The sequence below is a fragment of the Canis lupus genome, chromosome 33, assembly GCF_048164855.1.
Source record: "Canis lupus baileyi chromosome 33, mCanLup2.hap1, whole genome shotgun sequence".
In the NCBI taxonomy this organism is placed as follows: domain Eukaryota; kingdom Metazoa; phylum Chordata; class Mammalia; order Carnivora; family Canidae; genus Canis; species Canis lupus.
In genome coordinates this window covers 1,999,859-2,023,384 of record NC_132870.1, presented here as the reverse complement: position 1 = coordinate 2,023,384, position 23,526 = coordinate 1,999,859, and the positions used below count along the sequence as shown (strand labels likewise).

Here is a 23,526-nt window from a genome sequence, read left to right as displayed (position 1 = left end):
AATGTGATGTATCATGTTGATTGATTTGTGAATATCAAATCATCCCTGCATACCAGGAATAAATCTCACTTGATGTGGTGAATGATTTTTTTAATATATTGTTGGATTTGGTTTGCTAGTATCTAATTGAAGATTTTTGCATCAGAGATATTGGCCTGTAGTTCTCTCTCTCTCTCTCTCGGTATATTTTTCTGGTTTTGGTATCAGAGTAATACTGGCCTCATAGAATGAGTTTAGAAGCTTTCCTTCCTTTTCTACCTTTAGAATAGTTTGAGAAGAATAGGTATTGACTCTTCTTTAAATGTTTGGTGGAGGGATCCCTGGGTGGCGCAGCGGTTTGGTCCCTGCCTTTGGCCCAGGGCGCGATCCTGGAGACCCGGGATTGAATCCCATGTCGGGCTCCCGGTGCATGGAACCTGCTTCTCCCTCTGCCTGTCTCTGGACCTCTCTCTCTCTCTGTGACTATCATAAATAAATAAAAATTTTAAAAAATGTTTGGTAGAATTTTACTATGAAGCCATCTGGTCCTAGACTTTTGTTTATTGTGAGTTTTTTTTTTTATTACTAATTCAATTTATTTGCTGGTAATCAATCTGTTCAAAATTTCTGTTTCTGATTTGGTTTTTGTAGATTACGTTTCTAGGAATTTTCCATTTCTTCTAGGTTGTCCAATTTATTGGTATGCAATTTTTCATAATATTATTTTATAAACATTTCTATTTTTGTGATCTTGGTTGTTATATCACCTCTAGCATTTCTGATTTTGTTTTTTTCAGTCCTTTCTCTCTCTCTCTCTCTCTTTCAATGAGTCTGGCTAAAATTGTATTGGTTTTGCAAAGTACCACTTCCTGGTTTCATTGATCTATTTTTCCTTAGTTTCTATTTCATTTATTTCTGATCTTTATTATTCTCTTCCTTCAACTGGTTTTGGGTTTTGTTTTGTTTTGTTTTTCTTTTTCTTTTTCTAGATCCTTTATATCTAGGGTTGGGTTTTTTATTTGAGAGTTTTCTTGCTCCTTGAAGTAAGCCTGTATTGCTATAAACTTCACTCCTAGAACAGCTTTTGCTACCTCCCAAAGATTTTGGGCTATTCTGTTTTCATTTTCATCTGGCTCTCTGTATTCTTTGAATTCCTTTTTTTATTTCTTGGTAGACCCATTCATTATTTAGTAGCATGTTATTTAACCTCCACATACTTGTGTTCTTCCAGGTTTTTTCTTGGGGTTGATTTGTAGTTTGATGGTATTGTAGTCAGAAAAGACGGATGGTATGACTTTGATCTTTTTGAATTTGTTGAGACTTGTTTTATGTCCTAACATGTGATCTATTCTGGAGAACATTCCATGTACACTTGAATATATTATGAATTCTGCTGTTTAGAATGGAATATTCTCAATATAACTGTTAGATCCATCTGGTCCAATGTCTCATTCAAAGCCACTGTTTCATTGCTGTTTTTTTTTTCTCCTTAGAGAGATGTTTTATTTACTTTTTATTTTTTTACACTTTATTATATTTTTATTATTGGAGTTCAATTTGCCAACATATAACACCCAGTGCTCATCCTGCCAAATGCCCCCCTCAGTGCCGTCACCAAGTCACCCCAACCCCTGCCCACCTCCCTTTCCAATACCCCTTGTTCGTTTCCCTATGTTAGGAGTCTCGCATGTTCTGTCATCCTCACTGATATTTTCACTCATTTTCTCTCCTTTCCCCTTTATTCTCTTTCACAATTTTCTATATTCCCCAAATGAATGAGACCATATAATGTTTGTCCTTCTCTGATTGACTTATTTCACTCAGCATAATACCCTCCAATTCTATCCACATCGAAGCAAATGGTAGGTATTTGTCATTTCTAATGGCTGAGTATATTCCATTGTATAAATAGACCACATCTTCTTTATCCATCCATCTTTCTATGGACACCGAGGCTCCTTCCACAGTTTGCCTATTGTGGACATTGCTGCTAGAAACATTGGGGTGCAGGTGTTCCGGCATTTCACTGCATCTGAATCTTTGGGGTAAATCCCCAGCAGTGCAATTGCTGGGTCATAGGGCAGGTCTATTTTTAACTCTTTGAGGAGCCTCCACACAGTTTTCCAGAGTGGCTGCACCAGTTCACATTCCCACCAACAGTGCAAGAGGGTTCCCCTTTCTCCACATCCTCTCCAACATTTGTTGTTTCCTGTCTTGTTAATTTTCCCCATTCTCACTGGTGTGAGGTGGGATCTCATTGTGGTTTTGATTTGTATTTCCCTGATGGTAAGTGATGCGGAGCATTTTCTCATGTGCATGTTGGCCATGTCTATGTCTTCCTCTGTGAGATTTCTCTTCATGTCTTTTGCCCATTTCATGATTGGATTGTTTGTTTCTTTGCTGTTGAGCTTAATAAGTTCTTTATAGATCTTGTATACTAGCCCTTTATCTGATATGTCATTTGCAAGTATCTTCTCCCATTCTGTAGGTTGTTTTTTTGTTTTGTTGACTGTTTCTTTCACTGTGCAAAAGCTTCTTATCTTGAAGAAGTCCCAAATTCATTTTTGCTTGTGTTTTCCTTGCATTCATGGATGTATCTTGCAAGAAGTTGCTGTGGCCAAGTTCAAAAAGGGTGTTGCCTGGGTTCTCCTCTAGGATTTGATGGATTCTAGTCTCACATTTAGATCTTTCATCCATTTTGAATTTATCTTTGTGTATGGTGTAAGAGAATGGTCTAGTTTCATTCTTCTGCATGTGGATGTCCAATTTTCCCAGCGCCATTTATTGAAGAGACTGTCTTTTTTCCGGTGGATAGTCTTTTCTGCTTTGTCGAATATTAGTTGAACATACAGTTGAGGGCCATTTCTGGATTCTCTATTCTGTGCCACTGACCTCTGTGTCTGTTTTTGTGCCAGTCCCACACTGTCTTGATGACCACAGCTTTGTAGTACAACCTGAAATCTGGCATTGTTATGCCCCCAGTTATGGTTTTCTTTTTTAATATTCCCCTGGCTATTCAGGGTCTTTTCTGAATCCACACAACTCTTAAGATGATTTGTTGTAACTCTCTGAAGAAAGTCCATGGTATTTTGAGAGGGATTGCATTAAACATGTAAATTGCCCTGGATAACATTGACATTTTCACAATATTAATTCTGCCAATCCATGAGCATGGAATATTTTCCATCTCTTTGTGTCTTCCTCAATTTCTTTCAGAAGAGTTCTATAGTTTTTAGGGTATAGATCCTTTACCTCTTTGGTTAGGTTTATTCCTAGGTACCTTATGCTTTTGGGTGCAATTGTTTTTTTTTTTTAAATAATAAATTTATTTTTTATTGGTGTTCAATTTGCCAACATACAGAATAACACCCAGTGCTCATCCCGTCAAGTGCCCCCTCAGTGCCTGTCACCCATTCATCCCCAACCACCACCCTCCTCCCCTTCCACCACCCCTAGTTCGTTTATTTTGAGTACAATTGTAAATGGGATTGACTCCTTAATTTCTCGTTCTTCTTTCTCATTGTTAGTGTATAGAAATGCCACTGACTTCTGGGCACTGATTTTGTATCTTGTCACGCTGCCAAATTGCTGTATGAGTTCTAGCAATCTTGGGGTGGAGGCTTTTGGGTTTTCTACGTAGAGTATCATGTCATCAGCGAAGAGGGAGAGTTTGATGACTTCTTTGCCAATTTGAATGCCTTTAATGTCTTTTTGTTGTCTGATTGCTGAGGCTAGGACTTCCAGTGCTCTGTTGAATAGCAGTGGTGAGAGTGGACATCCCTGTCTTGTTCCTGATCTTAGGGGAAAGGCTCCCAGTGCTTCCCCATTGAGAATGATATTTGCTGTGGGCTTTTCGTAGATGGCTTTTAAGATGCTGAGGAATGTTCCCTCTATCCCTACACTCTGAAGAGTTTTGATCAGGAATGGATGCTGTATTTTGTCAAATGCTTTCTCTGCATCTAATGAGAGGATCATATGGTTCTTGGTTTTTCTCTTGCTGATATGATGAATCACATTGATTGTTTTACGAGTGTTGAACCAGCCTTGTGTCCCGGGGATAAATCCTACTTGGTCATGGTGAATAATTTTCTTAATGTACTGTTGGATCCTATTGGCTAGTATCTTGTTGAGAATTTTTGCATCCATGTTCAGGGATATTGGTCTGTAATTCTCCTTTTTGGTGGGGTCTTTGTCTGGTTTTGGAATTAGGGTGATGCTGGCCTCATAGAACGAATTTGGAAGTACTCCATCTCTTTCTATCTTTCCAAACAGCTTTAGGAGAATAGGTATGGTTTCTTCTTTAAATGTTTGATAGAATTCCCCAGGGAAGCCATCTGGCCCTGGACTTTTGTGTCTTGGGAGGTTTTTTTTTTTTAATTTTTTTTAATTTTTTTTAATTTTTTTTAATTTTTTTTTTTTTTTCTTGGGAGGTTTTTGATGACTGCTTCAATATCCTTGCTGGTTATTGGCCTGTTCAGGTTTTCTATTTCTTCTTGTTCCAGTTTTGGTAGTTGGTGGTTTTCCAGAAATGCATCCATTTCTTCTAGATTGTCTAATTTTTGGCATATAGCTGCTCATAAATGTTTTTAAAATCGTTTGTATTTCCTTGGTATTGGTGGTGATCTCTCCTTTTTCATTCATTATTTTATTAATTTGAGTCTTTTCTCTCTTCTTTTTAATAAGGCTGGTTAGGGATTTATCTATCTTATTAATTTTTTCAAAGAACTAACTCCTGGTTTTGTTGATCTTTTCCACAGTTCTTCTGGTCTCTATTTCATTGAGTTCTGCTCAAATTTTTATTAACTCTCTTCTTCTGCTGGATGTAGGTTTTTTGCTGTTCTTTCTTCAGCTACTTTGAGTGCAAGGTTAGCTTTTGCATTTGAGTTCTTTCCAGTTTTTTTTAAATTTATTTTTTATTGGTGTTCAATTTACTAACATACAGAATAACCCCCAGTGCCCGTCACCCATTCACTCCCACCCCCCGCCCTCCTCCCCTTCTACCACCCCTAGTTCGTTTCCCAGAGTTAGCGGTCTTTACGTTCTGTCTCCCTTTCTGATATTTCCCACACATTTCTTCTCCCTTCCCTTATATTCCCTTTCACTATTATTTATATTCCCCAAATGAATGAGAACATATAATGTTTGTCCTTCTCTGACTGACTTACTTCACTCAGCATAATCCAGATTTTTGATGGATGCTTGTACTGCGATGGATTTCCCCCTCAGGACTGCTTTTGCTGTATCCCAAAGATTTTGAATGGTTATATCTTTATTCTCGTTAGTTTTCATGAATCTTTTTAATTCTTCTCTAATTTCCTGGTTGACCCTTTCATCTTTTTGCAGGATGGTCTTTAACCTCCATGTATTTGAATTTCTTCCAAATTTCTTCTTGTGATTGAGTTCTAGTTTCAAAGCATTATGGTGTGAAAATATGCAGGGGACAATCCCAATCTTTTGCTATCAAAAGACCTGAGAAACCTGATTTGTGACCCAGTATGTGGTCCATTCTGGAGAAAGTTCCATGTGTACTTGAGAAGAATGTGTATTCAATTGGGTTTGGATGTAAAGTTCTATAAAATCTGTGAAATCCATCTGGTCCATTGTATCTTTTAAAGCTGGGGTTTCTCTGGAGATGTTGTGCTTAGAATATCTGTCAATTACAGAAAGTGCTGTGTTCAAGTCTCCTAGTATAAGTGTATTACTATCTAAGTATGTGTTTACTTTGGTTGTTAATTGATTAATATATTTGGCAGCTCCCACATTAGGGGAATGAATATTCATGATTGCTCAGTCCTCTTGTTGGATAGATCTTTTAAGTATGATATAGTGTCCCTCTTCATCTCTTACTACAGTCTTTGGGATAAACTTTAATTTATCTGATATGAGAAAGCTACCTCTGCTTTATTTTGAGGACCATTTGAATGGTAAATGGTTCTCCAACCTTTTATTTTCAGGCTGTAGGTGTCCTTATGTCTAAAATGAGTCTCTTGTAGACAGCAAATAGATGGGTCTTGCTTCTTTATCCAGAAACCCTGCATCTTTTGATGGGATCATTAAGCCCATTCATGCTGAGTTACTACTGAAAGATATGAATTTAGTGTCATCATAATACTTATTCAGTCCCTGTTTTGTAGATTGTTTCCTTGGACTTCCTCTTTCTTTTACAGGATCCCCCTTAATACTTCTTGCAGAGCTGGTTTGGTGGTCACATATTCTTTCAGTTTCTGCCTATCTTGGAAGCTGTTTGTCTCTCCTTCTGTTCTGAATGAGAGCCTTGCTGGATAAAGTATTCTTGGCTGTATGTTCTTCTCATCTAGGACTCTGAATATATCCTGCCAGTCCTTTCTGGCCTGCCAGGTCTCTGTGGAGAGGTCTGCTGTTAACCTAATACTTCTCCCCATAAAGGTTAGGGATTTCTTGTCTCTTGCTGCTTTAAGGATCTTCTCTTTATCTTTGGAATTTGCAAGTTTCACTATTAAATGTCGAGGTGTTGAATGTTTTTTATTGATTTTAGGGGGGGATCTCTCTATCTCCTGGATCTGAATGCCTGCATGCCTCCCCAAGTTAGGGAAGTTCTCAGTTATGATTTGTTCAAATATGCTTTCTGGCCCTCTGGCCCTCTTGGCACTTTCTGAAACCCCAATTAAACATAGATTTTTCCTTCTGAGGCTATAATTTATTTTCCTTAACTTTTCCTCATGGTCTCTTGTTTTTCTCTTTTTTCCTCAGCTTCCTTCCTTGCCATCAACTTGTCTTCTATGTCACTCACTCATTCTTCTACCTCATTAACCCTCATCGTTAGGATCTCCAGTTGGATTGTATCCCATTTAATTGATTTTTTATAACTTTATTTTTTTAATTTTTTATTTATTCATGATAGACATAGAGAGAGAGAGAGGCAGAGACACAGGCAGAGGGGGAAGCAGGCTCCATGCCAGGAGCCCGATGCGGAACTCAATCCCGGGACTCCATGATCGCACCCTGGGCCAAAGGCAGGCGCTAAACCGCTGAGCCACCCAGGGATCCCCCATTTAATTGATTTTTAATTTCGGCCTGATTAGATCTAAACTCTGCAGTCATGAAGTCTCTTTAATCCTTTATGCTTTTTTCCAGAGCCACCAGCAGCTTTGTAATTGTGCTTCTGAAGTGATTTTCTGACATTGAATTGTAATCCAAATTCTGTAACTCTGTGGATGAGAGTACTGCTTCTGATTCTCTCTTTGTGGTGGATTCTTCCTTCCAGTCATTTTGCTCAGTGCAGAGTGGCTAAAAACAAGTTGTAGGGATCCCTGGGTGGCACAGCTGTTTGGCGCCTGCCTTTGGCCCAGGGCGCGATCCTGGAGACCCAGGATCGAATCCCACGTCGGGCTCCCAGTGCATGGAGCCTGCTTCTCCCTCTGCCTGTGTCTCTGCCTCTCTCTCTCTCTCTCTCTCTCTCTCTGTGACTATCATAAAAAAATAAAAATAAAAAAAATAAAAAATAAAAACAAGTTGTACTGGAAAAAGAGAGGAAAAAAGGGGGCGAACAAACAGAAAACAAAAAACAAGGAGGGGTATCCTCTGATTTTTTTTTTTCCTCTGATTTTATATACTGTAAGTCCCTCAACTTTCCCTGGAGCTTTCCAGTGCTGCCTAGTCAAGAACTTGGTCTCCCCCTGTCCTTCCAGCTCGTCTTCGGGGGTAGAGGCCTGCTGTGCTGGTTCTCAGGTGTGTGCACCTGGTGGAGTTGCCCCACCCCCTGCCAGGTGCATGGTTCAGTGCGAGCTGTTTCTCTTGTGAGGCCCCTGCTCCCTGGGGGTCCCAGTCAGTCCCAGGCACAAGGTGACACCAGGAGGAACAACAACAGTGGCGGCGGCCAGTTCTCCAGTCCTGGAGTCAGCTCCCACAGTAAGTACCACAGTCTCCCAGTCCACAGGGGCCTGGATGCTCCGGGGAGGGAGGGCGCTGGTCTGCACAGCTCCGGGGCGCCCAGCCGCAGGAGTGTCCTCACTGACCTGTGTCCTCCCAGCCTCCGCCTGTCCCCAGGGGAGCACCCAATCTTGGGCTGTGCCCCCCAGCACCCTGGGGCATTCGCCACTAGAATCACGCTCCTGGGGCCGCGCAGCCCCCTCCATGCAGAGCCACCACCTGAGCCACTGCCTGAGCTGCTCCCAGGGCCCCGCCGGGCACGGGCTGCAGACATTTAGGGAGCTTGGCTCGTGGTGTGTGGCACGCTCTCCCCCAGGGCGCAGGTCCTGTATTAGTGCCCCCGGGAACCTGGGGGCTCCACTGCCCCTCCTGGGATCCTGCCCGAGCTCCCTGCCAGCGCCTTTCTGTCCGGGAGGATTAGTAAAGCTCCTGCTTCTTCCCAGACCCGGCTTTCCTGCCCTGGGGACACTCACCGCAGGGCCTTAGCCCAGCTCCTTGCAGAGCCCCTCCCCCACTGGATGCTTTTTTATTTGTTTTTTTTTTTCCCATCTTCCTACTTTGATAGAAGCACGAACTCTTCTCACTGAAGCATTCCAGCTGTTCTCTCTTTAAATCTCAGATCGAATTCATAGGTTTTCAGAATGATTTGAAAGTTTTCTAGGTACCTTGGTGGGGACAGGTGACTTGGAGATCCTACTCTTCCGCCATCTTGCCCCGCCTCCTCCACTGTTTCATTGTTGACTTTATATTTGAATTATCTATCCACTGATGTAAGTGGGGTGTTAACATCCCATACTGTTATTTTATTACTCTTGATTAGTTCCTTTATGTTTGTTAATAGGTGTTTTATGTCCTTGGGTGCTCCCATGATGGGTGCATAAATGTTTACATTTGTTCCACCTTCTTGTTAGACTATTTCCTTAATGATTATAAAGATTTTTAAAAAATCTTTTTTTTAAAGATTTTATTTATTTATTCATGAGAGACACATAGAGAGAGAGGGAGGCAGAGACACAGGCAGAGGGAGAAGCAGGCTCCACGCAGGGAGCCTGACGTGGGACTCGATCCTGAGTCTCCAGGATCACACCCTGGGCTGAAGGCCGCGCTAAACTGCTGAGCCACCTGGGCTGCCCTAGAGTGTCCTTCTTTGTCTCTTGTTTCAGTCTTTATTTTAAAGTCTATTTTGTGTGATATATTTATTGCTACGTGAGCTTTCTTTTCACTTGCATTTGCATGTTTTTCTATTCCTTCACTTTTAATTTGCATGTCTTTAAATCTGAAATGAATTACTTATAGTCAGCATATAGACGGGTCTTGCTTTTTTATCCATTTTGTCATTCTGTTTTTTGATTGGAGCATATAGTCAGTCTATTTACATTCAAAGTAATTACTGATATGTATGTAGTTATTGCCATTTTGTTACTTGTTTAACGGCTGACTTTCTTAATGATATGCTCAGATTCCTTTCTCTTTTTTTCATATCTATTACTGGTTTCTTATATGTGATTACCATTAAGTTTTTTTATGTATAACATCTTACAAATATAGCAGTTTGTATTAAGTTCATGGTGGCTTAAATTTCACCCATTCTAAAAGCACTAAATTTTTACTTCTCTCCCTCTCCCTCCTGCCCATTTTAGGTTCATAGTGTCATACATTATGTCCTTTTATTTTGTGAATTGACTGATTTTTATACATATATTTAATCTTAGTGCTTTTGTGCTTCTTACTTTTCTTACTCCTGCTTATGATCATTCCTTTCCACTCAAATAATCCACTTTAACATTTCTCATAAGGCTGGTGTAGTGGTAATGAATTCTTTTAACTTCTTTGGGTCTTTTTTTTTTGTCTAGGAATGTTTCTTTTTAATATTTTATTTATGTATTCAAGAGAGACAGAGAGAGAGAGAGAGAGAGATAGAGAAGCAGATACACAGGCAAAGGGAAAAGCAGACTCCACACAGGGAGCCCGCTGTGGGACTCAATCCCAGGACCCCAGGATCACACCCTGAGCCAAAGGCAAATGCTCAACCTCTGAGCCACCCAGGTGTCCCAGTCTAGGAAAGTCTTTATCTCTTCTTCTATTCTGAATGATAGCCTAGCTGGATAGAGTATTCTTGGTTGCAAGTATTTTCCTTGCAGCACACTGAATATATCATGCCATCCTTTTCTGGCCTGCCTAGTTTATACTAAAAAATCAACTGATAGCCTTGTGGGGTTTCCCTTGTATGTAACTCTTCCTCTTGCTTAGAAAATTCTCTAAAACTCTTTTGTCATTTTAATTATTATGTGTCTTGAGTTGATTTTGTGGGAGATTCTGTGCCTCTTAGATCTAGGTATCTGTTCCTCCCCCAGATTAGGGAAGTTTTTGTCTATTATTTCTTCAAATACATTTCCTGAACTCTCTCTTCTTCTGGATCCCTAGAATGTGAATGTTATTATGCTTGATAGTGTCACTGAGTTCCCCTAATCTATTCTCATTTTTCATTATTTTTTCTTTTCCCTCTTCAGCTTGATTGATTTCCATTACTCTATCCTCCAGGTCACTGATCCATTCTTATTTCCTCTAGTCTACTATTTATTCCATCTAGTGTATTTTTCATTTCAGTAATTGAGTTCATCATCTCTGATTCATTCTTTTGTATGTTTTGTATTTGTTGAAGGCCTCATGGAGATCCTCCACTCTTCTCAAGCCCAGTGAGTATCTTTATGCCCATTACTTTAAATTCTCAATCAGACATATTGCTTATCTCCATTTCTTTTATCATCTTGATATAATTTTTGCCCTGTTCTTTCATTGGAACATATTCCTCTGCCTCCTCATTTTATCTAATTCTCTTTGTCTGTTTCTGTTAGGAAAGTCATCTATATCTCCTGTTCTTGAAAGTAGTGGTCTTATGAAAAAGAGATCATGCAGTGCCTTGCAGTGCAATATCCCCTGTTCATCAGAACCCAGTGCTTCAAGTGTATCTCCTATATGTGTTGAGGGTGCCTTATTGTGGCCGAACCACATTTGTCTTTAGTCCAGTTGTCTGCAATGGTTTTCTTTGCCTGTTGTTGGCAGGAATTTGTTCCTATGTTGTTGTTAATAGTCCATCTAGGGCCACCTGGGGATTGAGTTGGGGCAGAGGAGGTGTTTGCCAGAGCTATAGTCACACCAAAATGCAGATTGTTCTCACTGTGTTGTCCCCTGACAACAAACCAAATGTTGTGGGGATTTGTCCTCTCAGGATAGGTCCCCTGTGCCTGAGATGTCTAGTGTGCAATCTGCTCCTTTTTCTTCTCCATGCTTGTGGTATCCCTCCCACCTGTGGACAGTCTCATTGGTCAATTTGGTTCTCCACTGCATCTTTGTCCTTACCACATTTGATGTGGATTCTTCTTTATGATTAACTGTGGAGAGTCCGTTCTGCCAATATTCAGGTAGTTTTCTGGGCTATTTACACTGATGTGGCTGTTATCCAGGTATATTCATAAAATGAGTTGAACTTAGAATCCATCTACTCTGCAATTTTCCCCAGAAGTACTCTAAAATGTTTTATAACTTTTTTCAATTTTTTTTTCCTACAGTACTCTACTCAGGTGGATGTTTTCCTCCTCATAATGCTCCAGGGAGCCTGACTCTAAATTTTGTGGCTCTGTGCCATCAAGCTTCTGAGTTCTCTGGGTCAAGGTGGACAGGAGAAAAAGAATAGTAAAATTTACATAATTCCACTGATATCCCAATAGCAAAAACTTGTTCTATGGCTTCATCATGATACAAAGTAGTCCCCAAATACACAGCTACATCCCACCTCTACTCTATATTGTGAAAATGGAAGAAAGCTTCTCAATGGATGGATCATTGTCTCTGGTGCTTGCTTTTTCCTGGGCTCCAAAAACAGAGCTTCTGATTTAGCATGTGAAACAGATCTCAACAATTGGCTTCAAGTCCCACAGGTGCTTCTGATACAAGGCACATGGATATCTTCCATTTACTCTCCCAAGCCATGCCCTGCCCTTTCCCACCCTGTGCCATGCATAGCTGACCAACATAAACTGCATCAAGGGGCTCCCTTGCTTTGTGGCTTCTGGTGGGGTGCAACCAAAGATGAGCACTCATGGAAACTGAAAGGAAGGAGGGGAGGAGTCTGAGGAGAGGAAATTTCATTTTCAACTCCCTCTGTGGAATTGCCATCCTGTGGTTTTGCTTCCCTCCTCCAAGAGCCATACTCATTTAGCTAGCTCTCTCCATGGCCCTTTCTGTATTTTGGTTCTGATAAGAGTTCCTTCCCCTTACCCCTTCCAGTTTAGGGACAGTACCAATGCCCCACGAGAATACTACTTTATACATGTGGCTTCTCTATACCTGTCCACACCCTAAGAAATAGTACTTTTACTCAATTCTTTTCAAATTCCCATCTGTTTCCACTGGGAACTTGGCTGATATGCAGGAGGCCTATGAGCAACATTGAGAAACACTAGGTTAGGGCAGGATATCCTACAGCCCCTGGGGAACATGAATGAAACATTTGAACTCTAAGATGTTTAATGCAGCTAAAATAAATGTGAGTGAGAGCTGAGAATGCTGAAGTGGGTAGGATCCACACCATGAAGGGCATTCTCCCATGCTAAGAATGTCAGACCATAGCAGTGAGGTTAATCAGGAAGCTTTGCAGAGGCTGAAGTAAGAAATGATTTTAAACTCAAAGAGGTAAATAGTAAGACCAGAGAAGATAATCAAGGTTCAATTGTTAGAACCTATCCACATTATTACTAAAGCTGAACTTAGGGACCATTAATCCACAAGCACAGAAAAACTTGCCTCTGGAGAGAAAAACAGAAGAGGTAGATAAAGGAAGATCCTGGTTTTAGGGAAAGTACAAGAAGAAGTATTCCTTTTTCCATGTATCTACATTAATTCATTTTTCAAAGTTTTACTCAAACTCTGGAGGTTCTTTTCCTCCCTCATGGGAAGAAGACTGCCTGTTTTAGGGTCATTTGTTATAGCAAACAAAATGGATTTTTTTGTACAGTCAGCTTTGCTGGGCTACATTTGTTATGTGAAATGAGAAATATCCAAAGCTAAAAAGACCAACTAAAAATTATGAGAAGTAGAATTTACTAAGCAGTGTTAATGATTTAATATTGCAGAGGTCCAATGCTATAAAGACCTCTTATAAAGTATTCCTAAAGATACCTAATAAATATGCAAAACTGGAAAAGATTCAAGGCAGAAATTTTATTTCTTTCCTTTCTCTCACTCTCTGCCTAGGAAATGATATTATTACTTTAAGGTAAAAGAACTTCGTATTGTTACACATTTGCATATTATTTTTAACCAGTTGCTTTAGACTATTTTCTGCTCTTTCCTGCTTCTTTCTGCCTTGAGTATCTTATTTTTTAAACAGAATTCAAGGAACTGATACATGAATTTTAGGTAATATTTTACAATCAATTTTGGCCCTAATCATAGAGCAGTAGGGAATATTCTGACTTCTTTCATTAACATACAGTAGGTTGTTTTGTGGTAGGGGAAGCAAAAGTCTATTTGCCTTCTTTCTTTGTGTTGTGGGTATCATGAGTTAAGTAACATTTTCTAAGTTTCTGTGACTTTAAACAATAAAAAAGTCTTGTCTCCTTCCCCTTTCTATGTTAGCACTGAACTGGGGATAGAGGTCATGTTACCAATGTCATCTTTCATTGGAATAATGCTTAGTGTCTTTCAAAATATGCTATATTTCTCATTTGAAAGTATCTTCCAAATCTTTGAGTTGGCCATGGTATGTAGCCAAATGGAGGTATGCTTTTAAAATTCAGGCCATGTTCCAAGTTAAAACTTAAGATTGAATAAAAATGTTTTTTAAAAAGATTTATTTATTTACTTATGAGAGACACAGAAAAAAAGAGAGAGGCAGAGACATAGGCAGAGGAAGAAGCAGGCTCCTCGCAGGGAGCCCGATGTGGGACTCGATTCCGGATTCTGGGATCACACCCTGAGTTGAAGGCAGATGCTCAACTGCTGAGCCACCCAAGTGTCCCTAGAATAAAAATTCAAATCATGTACAAGGTTAGCCCACTGCTACTGGACACGTCAGTTCCTGCACTACTTACAGCCCACAGTAAATAGGCAGCTGTAGGTGATCATGCTTGGTATCACATGATCAGCTCACTACAAAAAATGGATGCCCAATGAAAGGGCCACTAATTCAAAACCTAGATGTTGATACAGCTCATCTTTACATGCCAGGCCATGTTATACGTCATGCTCTTTCTCAGGAATTTGAACTAGGAATTACTATGAAGAGAAGAGGATACATAGAAGTGGCAGCCACTGAAAGATCATAAGGTGGAATTTACTGTTATCTATATTACAAACCTATCACCTGAGATAACTTTATAGCAGCCAGAAAAGCCAAAAGAAAAACCATTCTTAAAGCAAATGGCTTTAAAATATGGTTTCTACAAACTACTCCAGCCCTCCCCACTTCCCACAAAAATCATAAAGTGAAACTAGCTTGAGTTAATTATATCACGTCATCTTGTCTGGCCAAATGCCACCCAAAAGTGCCCTACAATTCAAGGACTCCTTGTATTGTATATTCATCCTACATTTGGAGTATAGATTTTGAAATATGCATGTCAAATCACATTTACATGGAAAATAAATGAGAAATATATATAATTATATATAATTATATATTTAAATTACTATAATTATATATATGTATTAAAATTACTAAACATGGGGCAGCCCGGGTGGCTCAGCGGTTTAGCACCACCTTCAGTCCAGGGCCTGGTCCTGGAGACCCGGGATCAAGTCCCACGTCGGGCTCCCTGCATGGGGCCTGCTTCTCCCTCTGCCTGTGTCTCTGCCTCTCCCTCTGTCTCTCATGAATAAATGAATAAAATCTTTAAAAAATAATAAAATAAAATAAAATAAAATAACTAAACATGGCTTCTGGTCAACTCAGGAGAATCACTGTTATCAAAACATTCCCATCATTCCAGACAAAAGCAAAGAAATATTTGAGATTACTTAGGAAAAGCTGAAAATGCTAATAAATGTATAAACTCTTTTGCTTAAAGCCTAGATCATGGACAACTGTACAGCTCAGGTCCCTGGGATACAGACTACAAGACAGAGTTTAGGTATCTAGGTTGTTAAGAATCACTCTTGTGATCCAGAAGCATGGATGCGGGTGAGGTAAGATTGAGAGGAGGGTGAAGTCTGGCTGTGATATAGGTTCAGCAACAGCCTCAGCTGGGCCCACTGGGAAGCTCTGGAGCTAAAATGTTCTTCAATGATGTTTTGAGATTGGGCCCAGATGGTTAGGCCTATATACTCCCTCATAGATCAGTCATTGGATGTGAGTCATGCTGGGAAAGGACATGATGTTATGCGATGACTGCAGCTGGGAATCACTAAAGTTCCCAGTAGCTAACAACTGCCTCATAAGGTGACCAGCTATCCCTGAGTTTCTAGGATTGTCCTGAGTTTAGTGCTGAAAAATCCCAGGCAAACTACAATGGTTGGTCACCTTACTGTCTGCCAATACTTCAGCACCTGAAACAACAAATTTTTCATTGAACAGGTGTGTGTCCATCACAACATCTTTACCAATTCCCTAGGATTCTAGGAAACTCAAGTCAGACTCCAGTATCTGTCAAAGTTCTTAAAAGATGTTAAAGGTGGGCAGCCTGGGTGGCTCAGCGGTTTGGCCCCACTTTCAGCCCAGGTTGTGATCCTGGAGACCCAGGATTGAGTCCCACGTTGGGCTCCCTGCATGGAGCCTGCTTCTCTCTCTGCCTGTGTCTCTGCCTGTGTGTGTGTGTGTGTGTGTGTGTGTCTGTGTCTCTCATGAATAAATAAATAAGATCTTTTTTAAAAAAAGATGTTAAAGGTAACTTCTATGTTTCATTGATTGTACAAACTGGACTTGCTTAGAACCAAGGAATGACCATAATATCTTCTCTCCTATCTCACAATGAATGGTGGACACACACAAAAAAAAGATAATTTGAAAAGGACTCACTGAACCAAGGAGATAACACAATGCCAAAGTCTGGTACTCTATCAAGTTATTATGCATGTAACTTTTTCCATGATGAAGTCTCCTCTACAGTATAATTCTTGTTCTCTGCTGAGCACAGCTTATCCCTCTAAAACCAGGCACCCTGACAAATAGAAAACATGCCTGAAACAGTTTATTCTATGTCAAAATCTAGAATAAACAGGCTATTTCAATGTCAAGAAAGGACAAACTTTCTAGTTAAAATTTGCCATACAGCACAGGATGGTGATATTTCAATAACTAATAACTAATGCTGTTCTTCCATAGCATTATTTAAGTTTATACGATTAATGTTGAGGTTGTAATAGTGACCAGATACAATAGGTTGATGAAAGAACACTCAAAAAAAAACCTGAAGTAACCTTTTAATTGATTTGTTAATGCAGCAAGACAACAGCCTTGGCCATGGAGGTGGGAATGCAGAACAGAGTTTGACTCCCCTTCCTATCCAAGTATCCTGATCTGACCCTTCTACTTTAGCTTTCATCCAGCCCTTCATACCTCAACCCAAAAAGACCTTGTTTTATTCAATGTATCCTTCTGGCTGACTGTCTTCAAGAGCTAGATCTGAGAAACTCAAGAAAGCAATATCTATTTACTAGTAAATAGATAAGTGGCATCTGTGGCAGAACTTAAAAGTAATGCACTTCTCAGTAAACTAGAAAATCCTGTTGCTCAAAGTAATGAACTCACAACTGTATGGTCAGCTAATCCTTGAAAAGCAAGAATTTCCAAAGGAAAAAATGAGTCTCTTCAACAAATGGTGTTTCATTCTTCTGCCACATGCAGAGAATAAAACTGGACCACTTTCTTACACCATACACAAAAATAAATTCAATATGGATGAAATACCAAATGTGAGATGGGAATCCATTAAATCCTAAAGGAGAACACAGGCAGCAACCTCTTTGACCTAAGCCACAGCAGCTTCTTGCTAGATATCTCTCCAAAGGCAAGGGAAACAAAAGTAAAAATGAACTATTGGGACTTCATCAAGATAAAAAGCTTCTAAAAAAAGGAAACAGTCAACAAAACTCAAAGGTAACGTATGGAATGGGAGAAAATAGTTGCAAATGAGATATCAGATAAAGGGCTAGTATCCAAGATCTATAAAGAATTTATCAAACTCAACATCCAAAACCAAAGCAATTCAACCAAGAAATGGGCAGAAGACATGAACTGACATTTCTCCAAAGAAGATATACACATGGCCAACAAGCACATGAGAATATGCTCCACATCACTTGCCATCAGGGAAATACAAATCAAAACCACAAGGAGATACTACCTCACACTAATCAAAATGACTAGAACTAACAAGTCAGGAAACAAATGTTAGCGAGGATGTGGAGAAAGGGGAACCCTCTCACACTGTTGGTGGGAATACAAGCTGGTACAGCTACTCTGGAGATTCCTCAAGAAGTTAAAAATAGAACTACCCTACAACCCAGCAATTGCACTATGAGGTATTTACCCCAAAGATACAAATATAATGATCTGAAGGACACCTGCACCCCGATGTTTATAACAGCAATGTCCACAATAGCCAAACTATGGAAAGGGCCAAGATGTCCCAAGATGTCCATTGACAGATGAGTGGATAAAGAAGATGTGGAATATTTCTCATATTTCTCAGCCATCAGAAAGGATGAATACTAACCATTACATTGACATGGATCTAACTAGAGGGCATTATGTTGAGTAAAATAAGTCAATCAGGGAAAGATAATTATCATATGGTTTCACTCATATGTGGAATATAAGAAACAGCACAAAGGATCATAGAGGAAGGGAGGGAAAACTGAATGGGAAGTAATTAGAGAGGGAGACAAACCATGAAAGACGTTGACGTAGAAAACAAACTGAGTGTTGCTGGAGGGGAGGTGGGTGAGGGGATAGGGTAATTGGGTGATGTGGTGAGCACTGGGCATTATATGCAACTGATGAATTATTGAACTTTATATCTGAAATGAATGATGTACTATATGTTGGCTAATTGAATTCAAATTTAAAAAAGAAACCTTTTTGACCTCAGCCATAGCAACTTCTTACTAAACACGTCACCCACAGGCAAGGGAAACAAAAGCAAAAACTAACCATTGGGATTTCATCAAGATAAAAACTTCTGGGACACCTGGGTGTCTCAGCGGTTGGGCGCCTGCCTTTGGTTCAGGTCATGATCCCGGGATCCAGAATCAAGTCCCGCATCCGGCTCCCTGCGGGGAGTCTGCTTCTCCCTCTGCCTGTGTCTCTGCCTCTCTCTCTCAGTCTGTGTCTCTCATGAATAAATAAATAAATCTTTAAAAAAAAGATAAAAACTTCTGCATAGCAAAGGAAACAATCAACAAAACTAAAAGACAGCCTACAGAATGGGAGAAGATATTTGCAAACAACATATCTAATAGTGTTAGTATCCAAAATCAACAAAGAACTTATCAAACTCAACACTCAAAAAACAAACCAGTTGGGGGCAGCCCGGGTGGCTCAGCGGTTTGGCGCTGCCTTCAGCCTAGGGCCTGATCCTGGAGACCGGGGATAGGTCCCACATCGGGGTCCCTGCAGGGAGCCTGCTTCTCCCTCTGCCTGTGTCTCTGCCTCTCTCTCTTTCCTCTCTGTGTATTCTCATGAATAAATGAATAAAATCTTAAAAAAAAAAAAAAAACAGTTAGGAAATGGGCAGAAGACACAGACACTTTTCCAAGAAAGACATCCAGATGGCTAACAGACATATGAAAAGATGCTCAATGCCACTTCTCATCAGGGACATACAAATCAAAATCATGATGAGATATCATCTCATACCTATCTGAATAGCTAAAATTAACAACATAAGTAACAACAGGTGTTGATGAGAACCTGGAGAAAGGGAAACCTTACACTGTTGGTGGGAATGCAAACTGGGGCAGCCACTCTGGAAAAAAGTATGGAGTTTCCACAGAGAGTTAAAAATAGAACTACCCTACCAACCAACAATTTCACTAAGTATTTACCCAAAGGATACAAAAATACAGATTCAAAGTGATACATGCACCCAGATGTTTATAGCAACATTTTCAACAATAGCCAAACTAAGGAGAGAGCCTAAATGTCCACTGACTGATGATTGGATAAAGAAGATGTGGTATATATGTACAATGCAATATTACTAAGTCATAAAAAAGAATGAAATCTTGCCATTTGCAATGACATGGATGGAGCTAGAGTGTATTACACTAAGTGAAATAAGTCAGAGAAAAATAAATACCCTATGATCTCACTCATATATGGAATTTAAGAAAGAAAATGGATGACATATGGGAGGGGGGGAAAAGAAAAAAAGGAGAGTGGGGAAACAAACCGTAAGAGATAACAACAGAGATCAAAGTGAGGTTTGATGGAGGGAAGTAGGTGGGGGATGGGCTAGATGAGTGATGGGTATTAAGGAAGGAGGTTGTTATACACTAGTTGTGATATGTAAGTGATGAATCACTGAATTCTACTGCAGAAACCACTATTTCATTGTATGTCAACTACCTGAAATTAAAGTATATGTTTAATTTGTCCAATTTTGTGAATTTTCCAGTTTTCTTTGTTATTGATTTCTAACTGTATCCCATTGTTTTCAAAGAAGATGTTTTGTATAATATCTATCTCTCTTAAAATCTATTGAAACTTAATTTGTGGCCTAAAATATGGTCTGTCTTGGAAAATGTCCCATGTGCATTTAAAAAGGATGTGTATGCTATTTTAGATCTAGTTGGCTTATTGTATTAAGTCCTCTATTTCCTTATCTTCTGTTTGGTATTCTATCCATTTTGTGAAAGGGGTATTGAAGTTTCCAACTATTTTTGTAGACCGTCTATTTCTCCAATTCTGTTAGGTTTTGCTTCATATCTTTTGAAAGTCTGTCACTAGGTGCATAATCTTTATCATTGTTACATCTTCTTGCTGTATTGAAACTTCTACTTTATATAATGTTGTTCTTTGTCTCTTGTAATCTTTTATCATTTAAAGTCTATTTTGGCTGATATTAGTATAGGCACTCCTGATCTGTTTTGGTGACTATTTGCATGCAATATCTTTTTTCATCTTTTCACTTTTTAAAAGATTTATTTATTTATTTATTTGAGAGAGGGAGAGCACATGAGTTGGTGGGGGGAGAGGCAAAGGGAGAGGGAGAGAGAAAGAATCCTCAAGTAGACTCCCTGCTGAGTGCAGAGGCTGAGGCAGGGCTGATTCCAGGACCCTGAGATCATAATCAGAACTGAAATCAAGAGCTGGCTGCTTTGCCCAGTGAGCCACCCAGGTGTCTGGTATCCTTTCACTTTCAAGCTGTTTGTGTCTTTGGACTTCAAGTGAGCCTCTAGTTGAATCGTATGTTTTTATCCATTCTGCCAGTCCCTGTTTTCTGATTGCAGAGTTTAATCCATTTACGTTTAAAGTAGTCACTTAGAAGGAGGAACTTTATCTGCACTTCTGTGATCAGAAGCAGAAATTAGAACATAGATCCCCAATATTTGAAAGACAAGATCCCCTTTGCTTACCCTGGCTCATGCAAGCTGCTCCAGGAATGCACACACAGCTGCCAGCCACGGGGTTAGGGGTGGGGAATGAGCAGCTGCTACTGTGCTAAGAGTTGAAATTGAACGACATTAATCACAATTTACCTTCCAAGACTTCCGCTGGAAGTTATAAACCTTCAACAGACTCCAGAGATCCAGACAGATTCTTCCAGTGCAATTATTGTCCAGGTAGGGAGACAGATTCCTGATGCTTTCTACTCCTATATTCTCAGAATCCTTTCTCCTGGGTAAAGTTATTTTTAACTAAAATATTTTCCCTCTCTATTCAGACAGAAATAATTCTTCACTTGGCACTAAGAGAAAATAATGTAAAACTTGACAGACATGGAACAGAATCTAAGCAAATTGGGCAGCCTAAGTGTATACACACAACACCAACATATCTCACTGCAATTCTATCAACTCACAATCCACTGCTTGTTACCAATGAAGTAGGTGTTCAATTATAAAACACAGAGAAAACTCAGTGTACCTCTGATTTACAGCAGCAGGGACATCCAAACAACTCACTTGACTACAGTCAATTAACTGAGATAGTCATTCCAAGAAAAGACAATAGAGAAAATAAAAGTGGGAACAGTCCAACCACGCAATTATTTGCATTCTGCCATTTAAATTTGTTTCCTACTAAGTTCTTGATAATGGAAGCTGAACATCTTATAGAAACAAATGTTTAGGCAATATAAGTTGTTTATACATCCTTAATTAGCAAATCAGAACATATATGTGTGTGGTAGATACTTGGCATACAGAACAAATAAGACAGTTTCTTTTTTTTTTTTAGATTTTATTTATTTATTCATGAGAGACACAGACAGACAGGGAGAGAGACAGGCAGAGGGAGAAGCAGGCTCCATGCAGAGAGCCTGATGTGGGACTCGATCCCGGGACTCCAGGATCACACCTGGGCCTTCAAAGGCAGGGACTCAACTGCTGAGCCACCCAGATGTCCCAATAAGACAGTTTCTAAACTCAAGGAACTAATAGGGGAGATAAACATATAAGCAGAACCCCAAGAGAAAGAGTCTCTATGAGTAAGGATGTAGTTATAGGGATGAGATTATCAGGGATGTCTTGCTTTCTAAAGAACAGTAACACTTGATTAGAGTAAAAAAAGTCAAATATTCCAAAATTAAGGAACAGGAAAAAGGGTAGCTTTTTAGTCAGAGGAAATGCACATTTGGGAAAAGAGCAGGCCCTTTGGTATGGCAGGAGCAAATAATACAAATAGAGGTGTGAAAAGAAGTAATGTTGAAGAAATCACTGAACTCAGACCCCAAAGGCCTTTATGGGCATGCTATGGAGCTTGGGTGTGATCTCATACACATGGGTGAAATAGGCTGTGGCTTATGTGCAGCTTAAGGCAGGCTAGGTATTAATCTTCCTTTCTCTTCTATCCAAAAATGTTTTTGAAACAGGGAAGGGCGAGATCCTGTTCAAAGCCATTGTTAAAGTTATTAACCAAGCAAGAACAAATGGCTGGAGATTTTAATTATTTATCTTGTTAAGAAATTATTTATATCACATAGTTGCTCACAACATAGACTATGAGTGTGCATTTGAGGTGAGACCTTTACAGTTGGTGGAAAGGCATTAAAGGGATTTCATAGGAGAAAGAAGTGATAAGATCACAGTATTTCTGTATTACCCTTTATGTAAGTCTTATAAATCATGTTTCCAAGGATGATTCTGGGAAAGGTGGTAAAGTTAAATTGGTCATGAGTCTCTTCTTCCAACACCAAACAGTAATAACTCTGAGAAATCATAACCTACTTCACCCTGCACTAGAGCTGACTTTCCTTGCTCTCAATTTTCTCCTTCCCTGTCTTACCCAGGAGCACCTAGGTTTCTCATCTATTTACACTTTGATAAGAGAAATCTTCCATTCTTAATAAATCTACTAGGCAATGATAGTTGCCTCTGCTCTGCAGAAGACCTCCACTTTGAAAAGGGCAACCACTCAGCTCAAAACAAGACATCTCTGATATTAGGATACCAGTCACCAAGGCTACCTTGTCAGGGAATATTATGCTGTAGAAGTGGGGTAGGCATAGCTGGGGGGCAGGTTGTCTTCCCTTGGGAACTCAAAAATCACCAATGACAATCATTGCCAGCCTTGGAGCTGTTGAGTGTTCATGTGCTCAGATAGTTTCTCTTCCTCCTGCAGACTCAGAGCCTGCTGGCCATCTCTGTGTATGAGTAGTAGGCTTTGAGCCAGTAAAATGCTGAAGAGTGCTATTTAGGCATTTACATGTGCCAGATGATGTGCTATTATGCATGGTGAATGATCCGATAAAATGTCCTCTGGAAGCCTCCAGAGGGGGCCATGATTGGATCAAGCAGTGGGTGGACAGGAAATGTGGAGGCAGTGGCTGTATAGAATGAGATAAATGACACACGCTAAAAGCTCTGATAAAAATACCCTCGTGGGAAAGGGCATTTGACCATATATTTCTCTTCTTTGCTATTCAAGAATGTGGAGTGGCAGATGGTGGGATTAAACTATATTTAGAAACCAGATCTTTAGAACTGATATACACTAAAGTGAAATTGAATGGTAAGTGATTGACATTCTTGAAAAACTCCTAACTTGCATGTCACTAAATTTTAAATAAACTTTTTTAAAAAGCCTCTTCTATTTAAGGCAAGGATAACACACAGCTACCTGGAGTCCCAAATCCATATTTTGTGGTTTTATTTGCCATATTTTGAACTCTAAATGGAAAAAGCCTTGAAATCCTGATGTATTATGACATTTGGGGATTTTTGAACTCCGTTTCTAAGTCACATAATGTAACACTATTAAGAATCATTCATCAAAGTAAAGGTACCCTAGGGACCAACTAAGGAGTGAATGGTCTCTTTACCATTAGTCGTGATTACTAGTATTTATTCTATTTTTAATTTTTTAACCCAACAGTGTTCCAAATAGTACCAGTTATCACTGAACTCAAAAAATAAGAAACTAAAAAAAATTGATTGCAAGCTTCTCTCTTGTTTGGCAAGAAATAAGCTTCAGACAGT

General features: G+C 39.6%; 1 long non-coding RNA gene across 2 annotated transcripts in view; it reads right to left on the bottom strand.

The window, feature by feature from the left end:
• The window catches only part of LOC140623510 (uncharacterized), a 133,068-nt gene that overhangs the window by 34,504 nt on the left and 75,038 nt on the right, over positions 1 to 23,526 (bottom strand). The window contains exon 5 of one of the 2 annotated variants that reach the window (XR_012023125.1): positions 13,767 to 13,906. The exons of the other annotated variant lie outside the window; for it this stretch is intronic. This is a non-coding gene — a long non-coding RNA (uncharacterized lncRNA). Of the gene's footprint in view, positions 1 to 13,766; positions 13,907 to 23,526 lie in introns of those variants that run through there. 2 annotated transcript variants of the gene reach the window in all.